Source organism: Puma concolor, chromosome D2 (genome assembly GCF_028749965.1).
Source record: "Puma concolor isolate L17-30 chromosome D2, mPumCon1.1.hap2, whole genome shotgun sequence".
Lineage (NCBI taxonomy): Eukaryota > Metazoa > Chordata > Mammalia > Carnivora > Felidae > Puma > Puma concolor.
Window position 1 is genome coordinate 81,908,211 of NC_141677.1, and position 17,102 is coordinate 81,925,312.

A 17,102-nucleotide genomic window follows, 5' to 3' on the forward strand; every position below is an offset into this window, starting at 1 on the left:
ATCTACAGGGCTATACATATGCTTAGGGAAAGGCCTGAGAAGGCTCTAAGCTCTCAAGTTTGAAGAACTCTGAGGCTCTGCACAAGCAGGAAGTGAGGCTAAGACAGAGTTATAAGCCTCGTGGCTGAGTGTTGAAGTTGTGCCCAACATGCACACAGAGCCCCTCATCAAAGACTAGGAGATTTATTGGTTTTAAGTATTTGAGGAAATCTCTGCCCAATGATTAGCTGACCACTAAGCTAACTGCACAGACTTTTGTCACCTAACGAAGAATAAGACATTGCAGAATTGGTTCAGAAAAGTCAATAAAAAGCCAACAGCAACCATAACAAACAGCAACAACAATAAACCTTGGGGTTGGGGGAGAATCTGATTTCAACAGTTGCTCCATTATATTATTTTAAATGTCTAGTTTTTAGGAACAAACAAACAAAAACAAAACACAAAACTTGCAAATAAACAAGAAAGTGTGGCTCAAATACAGGGGGCAGAAAGTCAATAGAAACTATCCTTGAGGAAGCCCAGACATTGGATTTACTAGACAAAGACTTTAAATTATTTATTTAAAATATGTTCAAAAACTAAAAAGAAATCCTGTAGAAATAACTAAATGAAAGTACATGAATGATGTCTTACCAAATAGGGAATATCAGATAGGGACAGAAATTATGAGAAAGAACCAAATAGAAATCCTGGATTTGAAAATTATAATAATTAAAATGAAAAATATACTAGAGGGGCTTAGTTATAGATTGGAGTAGGCAGAGTGAAGAATCAGAAAACTTGAAGACAGGTCAACTGAGACCTTCCAGTCTGAGGACAGAAAAAAAATAAAAAGAAAGAAAGAAAGAAAAGAAGGATGAGGAAAAACAGAGATCTGTAGGACTCCATGAAACATACCAAATATGCATACTGAAAATCCCAGAAGGAGAGCAAAGAGAAAAAGGGGCAGAAAGAATATTTGATGAATTAATGGCCAAAAACTTCCCAAATTAAAAAAAAAATTTTTTTAACATTTATTCAGTTTTGAGAAAGAGAGGGACAGGGCGTGAGTTGGGGAGGGGCAGAGAGAGAGGGAGACAGAGAATCTGAAGCAGGCTCCAGGCTCCGAGCTGTCAGCCCAGAGCCCGTCACGGGGCTCAAACTCATGGACCGCGAGATCATGACCAGAGCCAAGGTCAGCCGCTTAACTGACTGAGCCACCTAGGAGCCCTCAGAACTTCCCAAATTTGATGAAAAACATTAATCAACACACTCAAGAAGCCCAATGAATTTCAAATAGGATATACTGAGAGAGTCACAGCTAAACATATTATAATCAAACTATTGAAAGCCAAAAACAAAGAGAGAGTCTTGAGACCTGCAAAAAGAAACAACTCATCAAATCCAGAAGATCCTCAATAAGATTAACATCTGAGTCCTCATCAGAAACTACGGAGGCCAGAGGGCAGTGGGAAGACATATTCAAAGTGCCAAAAGATAGAGGCTACCAACCAAAACTTAAATCTAGCAAATTATCCCTTGAAAGTGATAGAGAAGTTAAAATGTTCCCCGAAAAACAAAAACTGAGTATTTTGTGGCTAACAGACCTGCTCCACAAGTAATACTAAAGGGAGTCCTCAAGTCTGAGCTGAAAGGACTCTAGGCAGCAACTTGAATCCATATGAAGAAGTAAAGAGCAGTGGCAGAGATCATGACACAAGCAAATAGAAAAGACAGTGTTAACGTATTTTTAATTCTCCTTTTGCGTAGTTATAAATTTGTGGTAGTTGACGGGCAATGTGTCCCAATGTCATTTATACACTAATAACAACGCAAAGGATGAGGGAGAGAATGGACCTATAGAGGAGTACAGTTTTTGTAGTACATTGAAATTGAGTTGGTATTAATCCAAACTGTTGTAATTTAAGTTGTAAATTAAGATGTTAACCACCGGGTGGTTCAGTCGGTTAAGCATCTGACTCTTGATTTCAGCTCAGCTCATCATCTCACATTTTGTGGGTTTGAGCCCTGGGTGGGCTCAGGTACACGTACGTGTGTTTAACTAACCAGTTTAAAAAAATTTTTTTTTAATGTTTTTTATTTATTTTTGAGACAGAGAGAGACAGAGCATGAACGGGGGAGGGGCAGAGAGAGAGGGAGACACAGAATCGGAAGCAGGCTCCAGGCTCTAAGCCATCAGCCCAGAGCCCGACGCGGGGCTCGAACTCACGGACCGCGAGATCGTGACCTGGCTGAAGTCGGACGCTTAACCGACTGAACCACCCAGGCGCCCCATACCAGTTTTAATTGAAAACCACATATATGCCTTAATCTAAAAAAATTACATTCGCTCACGTGTGTGTTCTCTCTCTCAAAATAAATAAAATAAACTTTAAAAATATGTTAATTATGATCCCTAGGGCAGCCAGTAAGAAAATAGCCACATTAAAAAAAAGAAAGAAAAGCTAAAGTGGTGACAATGGTATTAAAATGATGCACGAGAAAATATTTAACATACAAAAGATGATAATAGAGGAGCAAAAAAGACAAAAGATGTAGATAAAGCAAATAGGAAAACTGCAGACATAAATCTTATCCTAGCAATAATTATATTAAATGTAAATAGAGTAAAACTCCAATTAAAAGGCAGATATTGGCGAAAGGCATTTAAAAAAGATTCCATTGCATGCTGTCTATAAGAGACCTGTTTTAGCCAAAGACAAAAATAGGTTGAAAATCAAGGGATGGAAAAAAGATGTATCGTGCAAACAATAATCAAAAAAGAGCTGGAGTGGCTATACTAATATCAGAAAAAAAGTAGACTTTATGTACAAAATCGTTAGTAGAGACAAAGGACATTTTATCAGGATAAAAGTTCAAGAAATTAAGAAGATATAACAATAATAAACATTCATGCACCTGAAATAAAGTTCCAAAATGCATGAAACAAAAACTAACAGATTTGAAGACAGAAATAGACAAGTCAATAATGACAGTTGGTGATTTTAATGCCTCGCTTGCAATAGTAGAGACAACCAGGCAGAAGATGAACAGGGAAATAAACAATTTGAGCAACGCCGTAATCCAACTAGACCTAATAGACATCTGCAGAACATTCCACCTGGCAGCAGAACACACATTCTCCTCAAGTACAAAATAGAATATTCTCCAAGATAGAGCATATGTAAGGTCATAAAACAAGACTCAGTAGATTTACAAGGGTTGAAATTATACAAAATATGTTCTCCAGCTAAAATGGAATGAAATTGGAAATCAATCACAGAAGAAAATTTGGGAAATTTACACATATGTGTAAATTAGTCAACACATTCCAAAGAACCAATGGCTCCAACCAGAAATCACAAGTGAAATTAGAAAAGTCCTTTGAATGAATGGGAACGAAAACACAACACACCAAAACTTATGGCACATAATAACAATAGTTCTTAGATGGCACTAACTACCTATATTAAAGGGGGAAAAATATCCTGAATCAATAGCCCAAACTTACACCTTAAGAAACTATAAAAAGAAGAGCGAACTAAATCCAAAGCTAGCAGAAGAAAGGAGATAATAAAGATTGGAGTCGACATAGGTGAAACAGAAAGTAGAAAAACAATAGAGAAAATCAATGAAGACCAAGAAAATAAAAACATTGAAAAATCTTTAGACTGACCCTCTCGCCCACCAAAAGAACTGAAAAAGGAGAAAATACCACTATGAAAAAGGACAGCGAGGCAGTACTATGAATAATTGTACACCAAAAAATCAGATAACCTAGGTGAAGTGGACAAATTCCTATAAGGACAGAAATTACCAAAACTAACTTAAAAAGAAATAGAAAATCTGAATACAAGGAGATCGAATTAGTAATGAAGAAAACTTCCCGCAAAGAAAAGCCCAGAACCAGATGGCTTCACTGGTAATTTCCATCAAACGTTAAGGAAGAATTAACACCAGTTCTTTGCTAAGTCTTCCAAACATAGAAGAGTGGGGACCACTTCTCAAATCATTCTAGAGGCCAGTGTTACCCTGATGTCAAAACCAGACAAAAGACATCACAGGAAAACTACAAACCAGCATCCCAATAAAATACCAGTAGAGACAATACAAAATTTCCCAATAAAATACCAGTAAACTGAATCCAGCCACATATAAAAAAGATGATAAACCATGACCACATGAGATTTATCCTTGAAATGAATGCAAGGTTTGTTCAACTTATGAAAATCGATCAATATAACGGACCGTGTTAATGGAATAAAGGACAAGACCCACGTGATCACCTCAACAGCTGCGGAGAGACCGTGTGTCACATTCTGTCCCTGCCACTCACTGACTTTGGTGTCTTTAGCAAATGTCTTGACGTCTCTGAGCCTCAGTTTCCTCCATGGTAAAGGGTTAAATCAGTCAATAGAGCTAGGATGATCTATATATGTTAGTAATTGTTAGTGGAGAATGTGAGAAATTCTGATGGATCAGGAGTAGGCTCAGGTACACGTATGTGCATTTAACTAACCAGTTTTAATTGAAAACCACATATATGTGTTAATCTAAAAAAGGGCCATGGATGTATAGGATACAAATCTTCTCCCCAGCGGTGAACGGTTTCAGACGTTTTTGTGTACATTTTCCCACCCCCTCTTCGACGAATGCCGTGGGGCGCCACCAGGGTGCCTCTGGGTGCCTAGATTGAGACTCATCGTACGTGTGAAACATCTTGGCACATAGCAGGTGTTCAGCGAATTTCCTTTCCTCCCCTCTTCTCCTGATACATTTCTCATGCCTCTGGTATGGTTTTTATGGAGCTCGTTATTATTCACAGTGTTACGAACTGTATGCTTTGTCTTCGGAACTAGCTTCTGAACTCCTTTGGCCGGAGGCGGGAGGGGAGGGGGGCTACGTCTTGTGCTTTTGTGCTCACCACGGGGACGGACAGACGGCAGCTGCACAGATTTACTTTTGCAAAATACGTTGCTGAGAACATATTAGAATGGATAAGCCAAATGAAGTAATGAATTTGCTTTTATTTTCACTCATAAACTCACCTGGAAACGTTATAATCTAGCAACGGTACACTGGCTAGATTCGATACACTATTATTTCCTCCCTTGTAGCACTTGGCCAACAGTCTACCATAACCGCAGACCCTAGTTACATCTCACCGCGTAACACCGAGCAAGTAGTGGGTACGCAGCAACTGTTGAATAGTGGTGAAATATGGGCTCCTTGTTATTGATGAGAAGAACAAAGGAAAACACAGAACCTGTTTAAGACATGAAGGATGTTAGTGTCAGGATGAGCAATGAGTTTGCACCTACACCAAATGTGCAAAGCAGGTTTTTGGAGGCGAAAACAAAAGGTTATTTTGAAGGCAATCAATTTTGTTTAATTTTAACATGGCCACATTTGTGCCAAGCGATTAACATTTTCTCGTTAGCTTAGCAACTGTGATATGGCTAAAATATTTGGCAAAATGCTGATTTTAGAAGTCAGATGTTGTGCCAACCTTGCTAAATGATCCAGATATAATTTTTAAACCACCCAAACGTTTCATGATTATTTAAATGGGCCATAATAGCTTTTCATCCAAAGAAAGGTATTTTTCTTCTCGGTGGAAGGGAAGATCTTTAAAGTACTGAAGATCATGCTGAATATCAGAAGAAAAGGAACACATTTGAGGTGTTTGAAAGGTACAGGTATCGGGTATTAAAGAAAAATCGCTCCCTGGAGGAATCCGCCACTAAGGCTTTCCCAAGGCCAAGAGCGACGGAAAGGTCCTGTGATGCGGCTCCGGGTCCCCCCCACTCCCCCGCCCGCCACCAGGCTCCGGGGGGGGGGGGGGGGGGCCGTGAAGATGAAGAATCTGTACTGCTGGCGCTGAAATTCATTTTTATTTTGACTTTGCCTTTTCATGTCAATTAGAGACTCTTTGTTAAAATGATTACATAATTTTCACAGAAATATGTTATTGCAGACTGGAGGATATAAACCCTCTTAAATGTGACTAATGTACTCACAAATTCCTGCCCGGAGCACAATTTCTCAAGGGGGCCTTCTGCATAGCGTCTTTTTAAAGTGCAGCCGAGAGAGATGTAAATACCCAAGAGATACACGCGCGGCTTTTGGCTGAGATGGTGGGCAAGCTCCTTGTTCAAACCGCCGGCAGGGGTTACAGGGACCTAGACCGTCCTTTGCCTCGGACTCGTCTCCACGCTCCCTTCCTGTCTTGTGATAAGGTTACACTGAATGGGGCTGGCATCCTTCAAGGTTACTGTTCCAGAAAATATTTGCAAATACGTTGACGGCCTGTCAGCTAGCAGGCTGCAGTGGATTCTTCGAATTCAACATTCTAATGTAGTTTTTCATGCCTTAAGCTATAAATAAGTCGGATATGCAAAAGTTGCTCTAATGTTTATTTAATAACAATATTTAAAAAATAAATCTTGATTATTCCCTCGCGCTCCAGTGGAAATCTTCCACTCTGATAGTTGTCTGTGACCTCAGGCGGTTTCTTCTTTCCTTTGTCTCGTTTGATATCACTAAAGAAACATGCTTGTTTTTCTTCTCAGGCTTTTGGAAGTAGAACTCTGGCTTCTGCCTACACGCCTCTCATCTAAGCCTCTGCTTGTTCAATGACTGAACTCCGTTCAAGTTGGATAACCCCAGCAGGGTGGCGCCTTCCTTTGTGGGCGCAGGGCTCTAGGCTGGGGCCACAGGAAGACGTAGCAGACAGCCTCAGACCCGCGGTCCCCGACTCACGAGAGACGGATCCTGTCACCACATGAGTGCCCTTGACATTAAGAGAACGCCGGAAGGGCTCACCGGGCAGTTCGCGGAGGAAGTGGCCCTGAGTGGGACCTGCGAAGAGGTGTGTGAGATGCCACCAGGCACCAGGTGGAGGGACGGGAGCAGGGCGTGCCTTGCAGGAAGCCTCCGGGAACTTCTTGGAGCCGGGTTGCAGCCAGGAGCACCAAGGCTCGTGTCCGAAGCAACAGGATCCCAGGTACTGAAGGACACCTGTCCCTCCTGAGGGTCCAGGCTATGTGCCCTTCCTTTGGGTTGCTGTCCCTGGTCCTAGAGGAATCTGGTGTCTGACAAGGAAAGGACTCTAAAGACGTGACCATTCTTCACCCCCACACGCGTGTGGGGTTTGTCCCACACTGTCCACAAGGTTGGAGCGGGGACGCTCTAGAGTGGCAGGGGCTGGAGGGAGGGAACAGCGTTGTGGTTTCACGTGGTCCCCAGGGGTGTCCCCAGAGCCAGCGCTGGTCCTGCCTCTGGGGAATGTAGCCATGCTCACAGAGACAGCCGGTGTCCTGGGGACAGCTGGGACAGGGTAGGTCAGCATCCGCCCCCTCGGGGTCAGGAGGTGTGGCTTCTCTAGTCTCTCTGTCTAGTTTTTTTTTAAACTTTCTTTTTAATTAATGTTTTTTATTTATTTTTGAGAGAGAGAGAGAGAGTGGGGGAAGGGCAGAGAGAGAGGGAGACACAGAATCCGAAGCAGGCTCCAGGCTCCGAGCTGTCGGCACAGAGCCCGACGCGGGGCTCAAACTCACGAACCGTGAGATCGTGACCTGAGCCAAAGTTGACGCTTAACCGACCGAGCCACCCAGGCGCCCCTAGTTTTTTAAGAAAACAACTTAATGGAGATATAATGCACACCCCATACAATTTGCCCACTTTAAATGTGCAATTCAGTGGTTTTATATTCACAGTGTTGAGTATCTACCACCACAATCAATTTTAGAACATTCTAGTTGCCCCTCAAAGAAACCCCACACACCTTACCTGTTCCCCGCCCCCCGTTGCTCTCTCCTTCCATCCACCAGGCCCCCAGACGCTTCGTATGTGTGGAATCGTATAACATGTGGTCTTTCCTGCTGACTTCTTTCACTGGGCATGTTTTCTAGGTTCATCCATGTTGGCTCTGGACTGTAAGTTCCTTAAGAAGCTGATACACAGTAGGTGCTGAAATAGGTGTTGAATGAGGGGCGCCTGGGTGGCTCAGTGGGTTAAGCATGGGACTTTGGCTCAGGTCATGATCTCGTGGTTCATGAGTTCGAGCCCCGCATTGGGCTCTGTGCTGATGGCTCAGAGCCTGGAGCCTGCTTCAGGTTCTGTGTCTCCCTCTCTCTCTCTGCCCCTGCCCTGCTCACGCTCTCTCTCTATCTCTCTCAAAAATAAAATAAATATCTCTCTCAAAAATAAATAAATATTAACAAAAATATATATATACATATGTATATATACACATCTATATGTATACATATATATATATATACGTATATATATGCATATATATACACATACGTATACGTGTATATATATTGAAGGAAACAGCGCACAGGTGTAAGTAGCTGTGGGAGAGCCACGGCCCCCACCTGCCACCTGAAGAGCTGGGTGCCTTCCCCCCAGCTCTCCCCTTGCTGGGTGCCTTCTCCCCAGCTTGCCCCTGGCTGGGCTTTTCCTTTAGTTATGCCAAGAACATGATCTCCAGTTCATGGAGGCTTGGAGCACTCGGCCACTGTAAATGCGTTTTGGAAATCATAACGTGCTATCCAAATTTAGGGAAATATTGAGACCAGGGCAGTTAAAGAAGACAAAACATGTTCAGCCTCTGGGGCAGAGCAAAATCACGTAGCAGTGGAGATAACAGTTTTATGAAGACTTCCTCCCCCCCCTTTCCTCCCCCGCAATAAAACATACAGATAAAGGGTAAACCAGTCTTGAAAATATTTTCTGTTGCTTTCCCAGCATACCCAATTTTGGGGGAAAGAATTTACTCATTGTAGTTGTACTCTACTAAGCAGAAATGTATCTGCAACTATGATGTCTTTTTATATTTTAAATAAGTAGACTGGCCTTTTTTTTCTCAAGCAAAGTCATAATTGTATTTATTTTAAATTTATATCCTGTCTGCTTCAAAAAGGAATTTGAGGCAGCCAGGAAAATCATAAGCTATAAAATGAGCAAGCTCCATTTTATACTAATAAAATAAAAGTTAGGATCTCATCAGTGAAACAACTTCTCTTTGTGCTGTACTGTGTGCAAATATTTGGATTACTAAAGTGAATTTATGAAGCAATTACTTTTAATGCTATAAGAGGAAATTAAGTACTCATTGATTCTTGATTTATAAGCTAGAGCTAAAGATCATGAAAAAGCAAATATAACTTAATTAAATGTCCCTTGGCTTTGCTACTATTGAGGTCTTCACTCATAAAGTTAGTAAAACAAACCATTCCTAGGACATAAATGTATATTGGTTCTTCCAGTTGGGAAGGCAAATAATTTACTGGTTAAATATATTCAGCAAAGTTAACCCAAGTGAGAGATTTTCCCAGTGTCCTCTGGGGCTGGAAGAGATCAAAGCTATTGTAGTTTTAAGGAAACCATTGTCCTGGGAATGATAGGCACTAACTTGCTGTAAAAAGGAGTAAACAAAAGGGCATCTCATTTTTTTTTTCTGTTAGAAAATATATTTTAATATGCTCGCCAAAGAGACTATAGATCTGTGAAAGAAATGGAGCTTTATAGTCTATTCATTGGCTATGTACTTGCGGTTTATTCATGGCCGACAGTGAACGCATTAACCTGGGATAATTTAATTGAGTCTTCTAGTAATGTTGCTATTTTTCTACTCTGAAGGATAAACGATTTTTAAAAACTGGGTTCTAAAATGTAACACTTCGAGTGATGTACACAGCAAATCAAGGAGCCAGTGCAGGTTGCCTTTTGTCCTCTATGACTTATTGATCGGAAGAGAAAGGGAAAATAAAAGAAAGAAAAAACATTGCGGCGAAAGGGTGGGAGATGGAAAGCGGACCCACTGGACCCCAGGAGCGCTCGCTGTGAGGAACCTCCGTCAGCATGTCCCTTCCCTGTGATTGGTGGTCCTTCCTTCACGGCGATGAATGGGGTGGGGCCAGGGTTTCCGTCTCCCATCTGGTTGAGTAATGGGAGGATATATTCGAATAAACCGTAATGAGCGCGTGCCTCCAGACGTTCCAAGTTTCTCCTGGTTAACGTAGGTTTTGAGCAGTTCTCTTCTCCATCACTAGGACAGATTGGCGTCTCAGCTTCAAGGACGTATCATGCTGGTTTGAGGAGGGAACTAGTAAGAGCAACGGCTCTTAGATTCTAACCAGGAAGTATTAGGATAGCAGTTATGAGAAACCTCATGTGTTCACCTCAAGGGGATAAAACAAGCACCCGAAGCATCTGAACTTCGTGGACAATTTTTAGGAAGCATCCGTGGGCTGGCAGACGTTGTGTCGGGTTGTCTTGTGCTGGGCAAACATTTTTGTCTGGTGGTTACTTTGGCATTAGAGGCATTCTGTGGTGATGGAGATGTTTCCCTCCTGACCCCCACCCTGTGACTGGGCGCGTGACCTTGGCATCATTGGCATATTTTTTTTTTAATTTTGATGTTGATTTATTTTTGAGGGAAAGAGAAAGAGCGAGTCGGGGAGGGGACAGAGAGAGAGGGAGACAGAGAATTCAAACCGGGCTCCATGCTGACAGCAGAGAGCCCGACGTGGGGCTCGAACTCACAAATCCTGAGACCATGACCTGAGTCCAGATGGGACGCTTAAGCGACCAAGCCACCCAGGTGCCCCATATGTTCTAATCACAGGTACTAACTGGCCCCAATCTGCAAGCTGGGTACTCAGAGTACACTAAGAACATAAGAAAATCAAGGTGAAGAGACATATTAGTTTGCTAGGACCGCCGTAACAAGTACCTCGCACCAGGGGCTTAAGCAACAGACATTCATTTTCTTTTGGTTCTGGGGCCTGGAAGTCTGATATCAAGGTATCTGCAGAGTCGGTGTCCTCAGAGGCCTCTGTCCTTGACCTTCAGATGGTCCTCTTCACCCTGTGTCTTCACCTCATCCTCCTTCTGCGTGTCTGGGTCTTAATTTCTTTTTCTTGCAAGAGCACCTGCCATAATGGATTAGGCATTATCTAGCTACCTACGGAGGTAGGCTGGTTTTCCTCTTGGAAGCGTTTGATGAACAGGATAACCTTGAACTTTGATTTTCATAGCTCCTTGGGAATGGATGGAGTCTAAAAGAAGAATCCCTACTGGTAATCTAAAGCAGCTGTTCTTTTTTAACCGGGGGGTGATTTGGCCCACCAGGGTACGAGTGGCAATGTCTGGAGACATTTTTGATTGTCATGGTCAGAGAGGTGCTGCTGGCATTTTCTGGGTAAAGCCAGGAATGCTGCGAAACACCCTTCGATGTACAGGACAGACTCTCACAACAGAGAATTATCGGGTCCAAAATGTCAGGAGTGACGAGATTGAGAAACCCTGCTCTGAAGGGTTATCTCATTAGTATAAGAGTAAACTAGACAGGTGCTTGGGTGGCTCAGATGGTTAAGCGTCTGACTCTTGATTCCAGCTTAGGTCACGATCTCACGGTTTGTGAGATCGAGCCCCACGTCGGGCTCTGCACACTGGCGGTTCCAAGCTTGCTTGGGATTCTCTCTTTCCCTCTCTCTCCGCCTCTCCCCACTCCCTCAAAATAAATGAATAAACATTAAAAAAAGAGTAAACTCGAAATGAAACCACTTTCTCCCATTCCCCAAAATGCAGGTAAAATTGTTTCTGAAACATGGTGTTGGAGGAAGTGTGCCTCCCTGACCATCTATAAGCACAAGATTTATACCTAAAATGTAACCTGAGGCTAATTCATCTGCAGCAAATTTAAAGGGGTTCCAGGCTGGTTGTCTTCCTAGAAGCTTAGCAGAAGCAAATCATCTCTCTCTTCTCTGGACAAATCCACCTTCAGCTTGGGCCCCAACTAACCCACACGTATAAACTTCCTAGAAATATATACACAGTAAAAGCCACAAGAAAATAATCAAGAGTGAAAGCCAGCAGAGAGTGGAGAATCAGATTCCCAAATAAGTCATGGTTGAAATTATCACATAAAGAATACACAGTAAGGAGAGTTCAGTGTTTACGTTGAAAGACATAAAATGAGTTAATGAAAAGATGATTAAACAATAAGAGATTATAAATAAATGACTGAGCAGGTTTGAAAAATAAACAGATAGAATTTTAAAATGAAAACCAGAATGATTAATATTGGAAACTCGACGGAAGGCAATGAGACGCAGCTGACAAGAGCCCGTAAAGGAAAAGGCACGTCTAAAAACTTTCCCAGGGAGCCACCGAGAGATTAAGACATCGAAGAGTAGGAAGAGTGACAAGGAGACGTGCAGGATGGAATGAGACGGTCCAACACACGTCTGATCAGAGTTTCTGAAAGAGAATAGGGACAAAATGGCTCAGAGGCAATATTTGAAGAGATAATAGTCAGTCATTCCCCACAACACAGATTGAGAGAGCCCAGCGAAACCCAAGCAAGATGGATGAGTAAAAGGAAATCCTACGCATAGACTCATCACCACACATAGACCACCAGGAACAGAGACAAGCGTACAAAATATCCAGAGGGAAGGAGATCACCTTCAAATGAATGGCAATGAGACTGACCCCTGATTTCTCAGGAGGAACCACCGAATCCCAGGCAGGAAAGAAAGGTACCATCACCATCCTAAGAGAAAATAACTGTCTACCTAGTTCAGTGTACCCAGCAGAACATCTTTCTAGAAAATGGAGAGACTTTGCTCCCTGTAGACCCCTAAGTAAAGGAAATTCTAAAACATGGATGTTAGGCAGAAGGAATGCAATCCAGATGAAGGTCTGCGGTGCCAGAAGGAAGAGTGAAGGAAGTACGTGCACCCAAACATGGGCTGAATAAAACAATATTAGCAATGCTCCTGGTTGAAAAAACAGAATTCTTATAAAATAGCACTGATGTCTGGAGGGGGTTCTCAGAATTAAAGTGTTTTTTTTTTTTTTAAGTGATGTATGTATGTATGTATTTATTTATTTATTTATTTATTTATTTTTTTTTTCAACGTTTATTTATTTTTGGGACAGAGAGAGACAGAGCATGAACGGGGGAGGGGCAGAGAGAGAGGGAGACACAGAATCGGAAACAGGCTCCAGGCTCTGAGCCATCAGCCCAGAGCCCGACGCGGGGCTCAAACTCACGGACCGCGAGATCGTGACCTGGCTGAAGTCGGGCGCTTAACCGACTGCGCCACCCAGGCGCCCCTGTATGTATTTATTTTTAAGTGATCTCTACACCCAATGTAAGGCTCGAACTCACACCCCAGAGATGTAGAGTCGCACATTCTTCCAAATGAGCCAGCCAGGCGCCCCTAGGATTAAACTGTTCTAAGGCCTTCTATTGTTTCAGAGGAGAGTAAAGATAGTCATGAGTTATGCATTTTGGTAAATCAAATGTGTGTGTTAAAATCTCTAGGGTAGCTATTAAAATAATGAAAATGAGAAGCACATTTTCTTAAAAAAATTTTTTTTAATGTTTATTTATTTTTGAGAGAGGGGAAGAGACAGAGCATGAGCAGGGGAGGGGCAGAGAGAGAGGGAGACACAGAATCTGAAACAGGCTCCGGGCTCTGAGCTGTCGGCACAGAGCCCGACGCAGGGCTCGAACTCAGGAACCATGATCATGACCTGAGCTGAAGTTGGATGCTTAACCGACGGAGCCACCCAGGAGCCCCTAATTTCTAAACGAATAGAGGAAAAAGGGAAGGACTCACGTGCAAAAGTTTAAAAACAAACAAAACTAAAATAAATATTGCTTAGCGATAACAAACACATGATACAAGTATAGAGAAAATAAGAGTGATAAACACGGAATTCACCATCACGGTGACTGGGCAGGGAGCGGAAGGACTCAGATCAGGGAAGGACACACACACACACACACACACACACACACACGGCACTGACTTCAAAGGTAATTGACAATTTTTTTCTCAAACTGGGTGATGGGTCCACGATCATTGACTTGCTATTATTTACATCTTAAATTTAATTCATGGTCTTTGAATCTCGTCAACATCTGATTACAAGAAACCCAGCAGATTTTCAAAAGAGAAGGGCAAAACAAAACAAAACAAAACAAAACAAAACAAAAACTCCCATCCAAACACGTTGGATTTTCTGTAACGCTAATCACGCTCTCAGAGTCAGAGAGATTTCTGTAAATGGCTCAGCGCCCTCTCCCTCTAAGACCTTGATGGCTGGGCACAACACTTATCAATCCTCACATCTCCCTTGGCACCTCACTTAGCGTAGCGGACAGAGGAAGTGTTCAACGCACGCTGTTGTGTTTAATTGAGTTTATATAAAAGAAGCGATCGCTGTCAGTAAGACGACTGTGCCTACAAGTTAAAGGAACGCTCTCCATGCTTCATCAAATAATTTAAATAAACAAAGTTCTGCGTGGCAACGGTTCAAATAGTGTCTTTGATCTCGTCTCGCAGGGCCGTCTTGATTTCGGTTTCCGTGGAAGCAGATCCTGAGATGAGGATTCGAGGTAGTTTATTTGTAGGGTGATCCTGAGAAATACTGGCAGGGGTGTGAGGAGGTGAGACAGGACAGACAAGGACGCCAAAAAAAAAAAAAAAAAAAAAAAAAAGGCTGAATTCTGGAGCCACTCACAGGGACGGGCTCCCTCCCTCCGCCTCCAGCAGGAAGTCAACCCAACCACACGCTGAGGCAGCTGGGTAATTGTCACCACTTCCCTGGCAATGGGTGACACTGCCGCCCAGGCCATCCCTCTTCGAAACTTCTGGCTTGTCCTGGGTGCAGCCCAGCCCCCTCCCTGCCTGCAGATAAAGCCCCTGGGCAGAGCTGCGCTGTGTGTAGTAAGGAAGCCTCCTTCAGCTTGTAGAGGCAAAACCTGGGGTGACGCCGGCAGGACACCTGTAGAGCCCGCACTGGCGGCCTTCTGGGTAGAAAGCCGAGACACGTGAGCTCAGGTGGGAGCATGGCACTTGGCCTTCGAGGAAACAAGCTGGAGAGAGGAGATGCTGAGATAGTAAAAGGGGTTGGAAATAAAGGGGCAACCGCAGTGAGTGCAATGGTCCCAGCGGCAGAACGAGGGCACAGGTGCAGGGACTCCCAGGACAATGACAGCTACTTGGGGGCTCTCTGAACCTGGAGGTGCAGAATTAGGCACATGACAGGCACAAGCATCCTGCCTATGACAAGGGTAGAAAGATCACCGGGGAGCATTGAAGTTACCACAGGAGAGGTTAACTTTTTCATGGACGGCAGCTGTGTAAAGGGGTAGTTTGGGCACATCGGTCATAAGGGTGCATCAGTGATGTGGTTTCATTTCTAAAGGACACAAATAGGGGCGCCTAGGTGGCCCAGCCGGTTAAGCGTCTGACTCTTGATTTTGGCTCAGGTCGTGATCTCTCCGTTCATGGGTTCGAGCCCCACAGCAGGCTCTGTGAGCTGGCAGTGCTGAGCCTGCTTGGGATCCTCTCTCTCCTTCTGTCTGCCCCTCATCCGCCCTCAAAGTAAATAAATAAACTTTAAAAAAATAAATAAAGGGGGCACCTGGGGGGCTCAGTCGGTTAAGCGTCTGACTTCGGCTCAGGTCATGATCTCACGGTTTGTGAGCTGGAGCCCCTTGCTGGGCTCTGTGCTGACAGCTCAGAGCCTGGAGCTTGCTTCGGATTCCGTGACTTTCTCTCTGTTCCTCCCCTGCTCATACTCTGTCTCTCTCTCTCTCAAAAATAAAGATAAAAAAATAAAAATAAATAAATAAAGGACATAAATGGAAAAACATACTGACACATAGTATATAGGATAGGCAAAACTATGGCAAACAGAATGAATAAAAACAGATTACAGTATGAACATCAAAGAAAGAAAACTTCAAGGAAAGAGGCATTGAATGAGATCATTGATACGATAGTAGTGAATATTTGTTGATTGCTTTTCCAGAACATTTTTTTCCCAATACTGTATTGTCCTGATCCCCTCTTTGAGGAGTTTAACTTTCTTCTATTATTAGCCATGTGTCTTGAGCTGGGAAAGACGGACTTTCAGCTTTGGGATGAGACCACAAAACAATAGGGATGCCTGGGTGACTCAGTTGGGTAAGCATCCACCTTTGGCTCAGTTCATGAGTTGTGAGTTCAAGCCCTGTGTCCCACTCTGTGCAGACAGTGCAGAGCCTGCTTCAGATTCTCTGTCTCCCTCTCTTTCTGCCCCTTCCCCGCTCTCTCTCCCTCAAAAATAAATAAACATTAAAAAAAAAAAAAGAACATAGGTACTCATAGATACTCCAAAAGAGTAGATAGAAGGCAAGTAACCAAGATCTTGGTGATGTCAAATGGGGCTGCTGGATCAAGCCTCACCTAAAGCTTGTTGATTCGTTAGTTACAAGAACCAGTACATTCCATTTATTGTTCAAGCAAGTTTGAGATGGGCTTTCTATCATTTGCAATGTAAAGAGCTTTCACTGACACAAAGGGGATAGTATACAATTAAGATAGAATTGTCATAATCTTTCCTAACTAAATAAAATCTATCACTGGGAAAAACTCAAGAAATGCAGGAGAAAAAAATAGAAATAAAATTTTAATGAAAAACCTTAAAACTCTTCTTGGGGAGGGGGAGCACCTGGGTGGCTTGGTCAGGTAAGCATCCGAATCTTGAGATCAGCTCAGGTCATGATCTCATGAGACTGAGCTTGGTGCGGGGTGTGGAGGCTGCTTAGGATTCTCTCTCTCCGTCTCCCTCTGCCCCTCTGCCACTCATGCTTGCTCGCTCACTCTCTCTCTCTCTCTCTCTCTCAAAAAAAGAAAAAAAAAAAGATTTCACAAAGCTTATGAGCTTAAAACAAAACAAAAGAACCTCCACTCCTCCACTTTAGGGACCAAATAGGAAACAAAAGTGAACATGCAGAAATCTGAATAATGTAATTAACAAGGCAAATCTAGTAAATATATGAACTTTACGCAGTGTGCCTTTTCATATGCCAATGGTACATTTACACATCATCACAGTGAAACCGTTACAAAAGCTCGATGTGTTCCCTAAAGAAGGAAAAGTACCACAGTCTCTACCCAATATTCTGGAAGCTAACGGCAAAGGTGGAAAAGAAACTCCAAAAGCCTGCAACCCAAACAAAAACTCTCCCTTTTATCCCATTTTTAAACCGAAAAGGAAAGAAACCCTGTAACTATATATAGAATATCTAGGAAATAATG